Source organism: Jatropha curcas, chromosome 2 (genome assembly GCF_041381405.1).
Source record: "Jatropha curcas cultivar XTBG-Jc1 chromosome 2, XTBG_Jcur_1.0, whole genome shotgun sequence".
NCBI lineage: Eukaryota > Viridiplantae > Streptophyta > Magnoliopsida > Malpighiales > Euphorbiaceae > Jatropha > Jatropha curcas.
The window spans coordinates 22,775,154-22,781,153 of NC_143152.1; positions in this window are offsets into that span (position 1 = coordinate 22,775,154).

The window sequence follows — 6,000 nt, forward strand, 5'->3', positions numbered from 1 at the left end:
TTGAGATTTACAGTGATGCCTCTCATACTGGGTTAGGATGTGTACTCATGCAAGACAGGAAAGTGGTGGCCTATGTATCCAGACAGTTGAAGCCACATGAATTGAATTATCCAACCCATGATTTAGAACTAGCAGCCATTGTTCTAGCATTCAAAGTATGACGACATTATCTGTACGGTGAGAAGTGTTACATTTATATAGATCATCAGAGTTTAAAGTATTTATCGACACAGAAAGACTTGAATTCAAGACAATGGAAGTGGATGCAGATTCTGGCTAATTATGATTATGTCATTAATTACCATTCGGGCAAAGCCAATGTGGTAGCTGATGCCCTTAGCCGGAAATCATTGTATGCTTTGAGATAAATGAGAATCAGTATGAAGTTGCAACAGCAGGGAGCTATTCTAGCACAGATGCAAGTACAACCATCTTGGGTTCAGGAAGTTATAGAAGCACAGAAGAAAGATAAGCAAATAGCAACATGGGTTAAACAAGTACAAGAAGACCATGGTAGGAAATTCAAATTGGATAATAGTGGAGTATTATTTTATGAAGACAGAGTTGTTGTACCACAAACAGGAGAGATCAGACAGAAGATTCTGCATGACGCTCACAACAGTCCATATACAATGCATCCAGGCAGTACTAAGATGTATCAAGATTTGAAGAAAGGTTATTGGTGGCCGGGCATGAAGAAAGACATTGGAAATTTTGTAATAAGATGTCTGACATGTCAATAAATAAAAGCAGAACATCAATTGCCAGCTGGGTTGCTTCATCCAATAACAGTGCCAACATGGAAATGGGATCAGATCATGATGGATTTTGTTACCGGATTACCTCAGACGCAGCGGAAGCTTGATGCAGTAAGGGTAATTGTAGACAAATTAACTAAGTCCGCGCACTTTCTACCAGTCAGGATGGACTATTCTCTGGACAAGTTAGCAGAAATTTATGTTAGAGAAATAGTTCGACTACATGGAGTTCCATCATCCATTATATCTGATCGTGATCCAAGGTTTACATCGAAGTTCTGCAGTAAACTGCAGGAAGCATTAGGAACAAAACTGCATTTCAGCACTGCATTTCATCCTCAGACAGATGGCCAGTCAGAGAGAGTAATTCAAATCCTGGAAGACATGATGAGATCATGTGTTATAGAATTTGAAGGCAGCTGGGACAGATATGTACATCTCATGGAATTTGCCTACAACAACAGCTATCAATCGAGCATTAAGATGGCACCATATGAAGCGTTGTATGGCAGACAATGCAGGACACCTGTGTGTTGGACAGAACTTAGTGAGAAGAAGATTCTGGGTCCAGAATTGGTTAGGGAAACAGAAGAGAAGGTGGAAATCATCAGAAAACGGCTGAAAGAAGCAAGTGATCGACAAAAGTCCTATGCTAATTTAAAGAGAAAGGACATTGAATATACGGTCGGTGATAAAGTATTTCTAAAAGTTTCACCATGGAAAAAGATCCTCAGGTTTGGAAGAAAGGGTAAGCTGAGTCCTAGGTTTATTGGTCCATACGAGATTGTTGAACGTGTAGGACCATTAGCCTATCGCCTAGCATTACCTTCAACCTTAGGTCGAATTCATAATGTCTTTCACGTATCAATGTTAAGGAAATACATATCAGACCCATCACACGTGTTATCAGCAGAAGAGATTGAGATTCAGCCAGATCTCACTTATAAAGAAGAACCAGTGCAGATCCTAGCCAGAGAAATTAAAGAATTGCGGAATAAGAAAATAGCATTGGTAAAAGTTCTTTGGAGGAATCATAAAACAGAAGAAGCAACTTGGGAATCTGAAGAAACCCGCGACAACAGTATCCACATTTGTTCACAACAGGTAAACTTCGGGACGAAGTTTTTTATTTAGGAGGGGAGAACTGTGACATCCTACTATATCGAGTCGTTGCATAGAGTCGAGTTGAGTCGGGCTGAACCAAAACCCGGTTCGAGCCAGTAGAGTCCAAAGTGGGGTAGTATGGGATTTACTATAATAATGATAAGAAGTGGACTTACTTGAATAAAACAAAAAGATCAAAGTATAAGGATTAGGACTTACTTGCACTAAACTATAAAGCTTAGGTATTAAGTTGTAACCTAGTGACAATTGAGGTACCATTTCGTAATTTTACACATACAATCAATGATATTTTGGAGCCTACCCGAGACTTCCATTTCGCTTTCCCTTCTTCATCTTTATCTTCATCTCCTTCATCTCCTTGACTCATCTTCTTTTCTCCAGCTTCTTCATCTTTATCTTCATCAATTGTAATGGTAGTCAAGCATTAAATTCAACCTCCATTCTATCCAAATAAGTAGAATTTCTTGAATTTCATAATTTAGTGATATTTTAGATTATTCATAAGAGTTCTTATGTATAGGAGAGGTGAACTCAAAGGTAGAAGCAAAAGGAAGCTAAGAAGAAGAGTTAAAGCTCTTTTGGTGGAAGGTTTGATATCTCTTTTAGTTTAACAAATTTTCTTGTATGAGAATATGTGTAGTGTGATGATAGTGATAAGATATGTTGCTGAATGTTGAGTAATAGGTTTGAGAATGTTGATTAAGCATGGGATGCATTGAATAAATGCATTGGATATTGAAATCATGCTGAAACAGGTCTGTTGGAAAACTGACCAGTAATTTCAACCTGAATTTGAACCTGTGTACCGATGGAATTAGGACATGGTATAGAAGAGTTATTTGTTCCTTTATATTTTAGCTGTCTATGAGCTTTGGAATCAGCTCAATTGGACTTATCAATTGAAAGATATGCTCAAAATAGTATAAATTGTGCAAAATGAAAACCAACAGCTGGGCAGACTGGAAGTTGCTGCTTTAGCTCACTATTTGACTCCTTTACCCACATATTTCAGAAAAGTGATAGAAGACATATTTTTACCCTAATGTGTTAGCTAACCATAGAATTTAGAAATACCTGAATTGGACTTAAGAAGAAAGAGTTATGCTAGAATTTGTGACACATGTACAGGCTGCCCTAGCAATTTATCAATTGTTTCTACCTTACATGCAAGTTCTCAATTGTTTGCATTATTACTCATTAGATGTTACTTGTATTTCTCTACGAAAAAAAAGCATGAAACAGGTTAGAAACATATAGAATGAGATAACATACAGGTAAACAGTCTGGTTTATGACTTTTATAAATAATTTAATATGTTTATTGTATTATTGAAATACAAAAAATATGCTCCACTGAGGTTAGGTGGAAACCACGTAGATAAGACTATGTCGCGACATAGGATAGTAGATCTGCGCCCCATACAGTTTGGTACTCCTGCTACAGGCCGTTGAGTGGATATGATTTATATAGGGGTCATAGCAGCCCAGCCATACAGTATTCATCCAGTTCTTCTTATCACTTAGGTTTCACTGTAACCTTATGGAGCCATACAGTTATGAAATTGTGTTATTTCTAAATTATATGATGTTTAATAAAAAAATTGCATAATTCATACAGCATAATGAACAGCAGGTAAGATCATGAAAGTATATTGATATGTGTGATTACATGTTTATTTATTTATTTCTTATTAAGTTGAGATATCCGCTGAGCTTTATTTGCTCAGCGAGTTACTTGTTTTAACTCGCAGGTTCTAGGTCTGGACCGTAGAGAGTCATTGTACAACTGCTGCAGTTCATCGTTGGAAGACCCAGTCTTTAGGGTAGCTATTCATTTTGATATTTTGGTTCTGTCTATACTTATCATGGCATGTACAGGGCACATAGTTGGGCCCATTTCATTTTGGAAACTAGTATAATGTCTTGTACATATTAAGTACATATCTATATTTTACTAATGTAAAAAGCAACAGCATGATATATTATTCAGCATACATAAGGATATCAGCCTGAAAAGACATAGGTTCAACCAGCTTGTAGCATCTCGGTTCGGTTCATTCGGGTTTACGGGTAAACCGGAAAGGGATGTTACAAAAACAACTACTAACACTGACCATTTGGCAACTCCATTCATACCAAACCTACTCGCATTAACTACCCACAACGACCATGTACAACACTATAACTCCACAACTACTACACATGCTCCAAACCCCACTTAAACCCATCTACACCTTCTTCAATAGTAGTGACACAACCAAGATGAAAATCAAAACCAGGGCAAGCATGCGAAGAGCAGTCAACAACTTCAAATTCCCAATAACTATATCCAATCCTATAAGCCTCATAAATAGCTTCCAATTTCTGTCCTTCACATGGTACATAACATCTTTCATGTCTAGCATGTCTTGCACAAGACTTAGAATTCGGGCTTCATAATGGCTTAAATTCCTAGATCGACTGGAAAATTCTCTAGAATCCCTAAAGTTGCTTCCTTCAAATTGGTCCGTGAACTTGCACCAATAAAGAAAAATGCCACATTCAATATTTTGACAATAGTAGTTGAGCTTGTTTCTATTTTACTTGTTTCTGGTATTCTAATCTCTGCCATCTTCCCATATTTGCATAGAGTGTTAACAAACCTTCCTTCCCGTTCGCTTTCTGCAGCACTTGATGAACTCATGGCTCACTTCCAATCTCGCAAACCCTAGCTTCTACAAAGAAGAGAGGAAACCAACAAGAGAGATTGTGTTATTTAATTAGGTCAATCACTTGACCTTTATACAGGTCAACAGTGGAGGCATTTTGTATTTAAAATTTATCATCTCTCGTAGGACCACCTTTTTATGCATTGACTCATGGTTTCTTTGCTAAAAAAATGAACGAAAAGATTATAAAGTGTAACAGAATTGATACGTAATGATATTTTAGTGTATGTTAAAAAAAATAAGGACGAACTAGTCATTTTTAGTAAAATATGGGGATGTAATAGTAATTTTTCTTTTCAAAATGAATTGTAAATTTGCTACTATTATTTACCTTTTTAAAATGCGCTAATTTAAAACGTGATGGCATGTAAAAAAAGTGTTGAAGTATGAAAAATAAAGTTAAAAAAGATTTTTTTTTTTTTTTTATTTCTTCTTTATTTTTAGTTGTCTTCTTTAAAGCTCAAACTTTAGAGTTATTGATCCTCCATCTCCATGGAGACCTCATTCTGGCACTTGGTTTTTTCAACAAGCATCTCAAAATCAGTAAGTCAAGAAAAGGAAGTTAATCTATTCGTTATATTTGATTCCTTTTTTTCTTTAAAAAATATCTCTGTAAATGTTCTATTATTTTTTATAGTTTGGTGTGTAAATACAAAGCAGAAGAACCGTTCTTGCCTGAAAAATCCAAAAGCTACCTAAGAATCAAGTAATATACTTTTATATATTTATTTATTTATAACAAATAATGAAGTAAAAAACACATGTATAATACTAATTAATTAACATCCGAGCACTCTTATTCTTTTCTCTCAATCCTATTTACAATCCTATCCACCTTCAGTGATCTGAATAGGCCGCTGCCGATGATTCTTCACCGGCATTAGCCATCTCTCTGCTTTTATTTACATTTTCTTTTCCTTTTTTTTCTTATTTTCCTTATTTTTAATATTTTTCCTCTACCCCTTTAGAGCTCTATCTAAGGTTTATCCCTTTTTTTCCAAGGTAGATATATGATTCTACTTTTATTTCATGCAGATCTATGCATGGGGTATCCACTAGAGGAGTTCTTGTTCATATATCTTTATATAGAGTTCATGTATGTCATTCCACAAGGCGATGAAGGTGTTATAACAGGATGGAAGACTGGTGATTTGGAGACGTTTCTTCTCACTCCCTCTGTCATCGATTGCTTAGACAATATTTAGTTCACTACTGGCCAGCTCAAAATGAAGTTCAAGAGTTTCTCTCAAGATCCAACCTTTAAATCCAACAATGATGGTGGTAGTAGATAGGATGGTGTCTATAGGCTTTCTCCTTTCATTGTTATTCTTGTATGGGTTTGAGATTTTTTTAATGGTTTCATCTTTTTCTGGATCTTGTATTTTAAACTTCATTTGACAGGTTTATTTA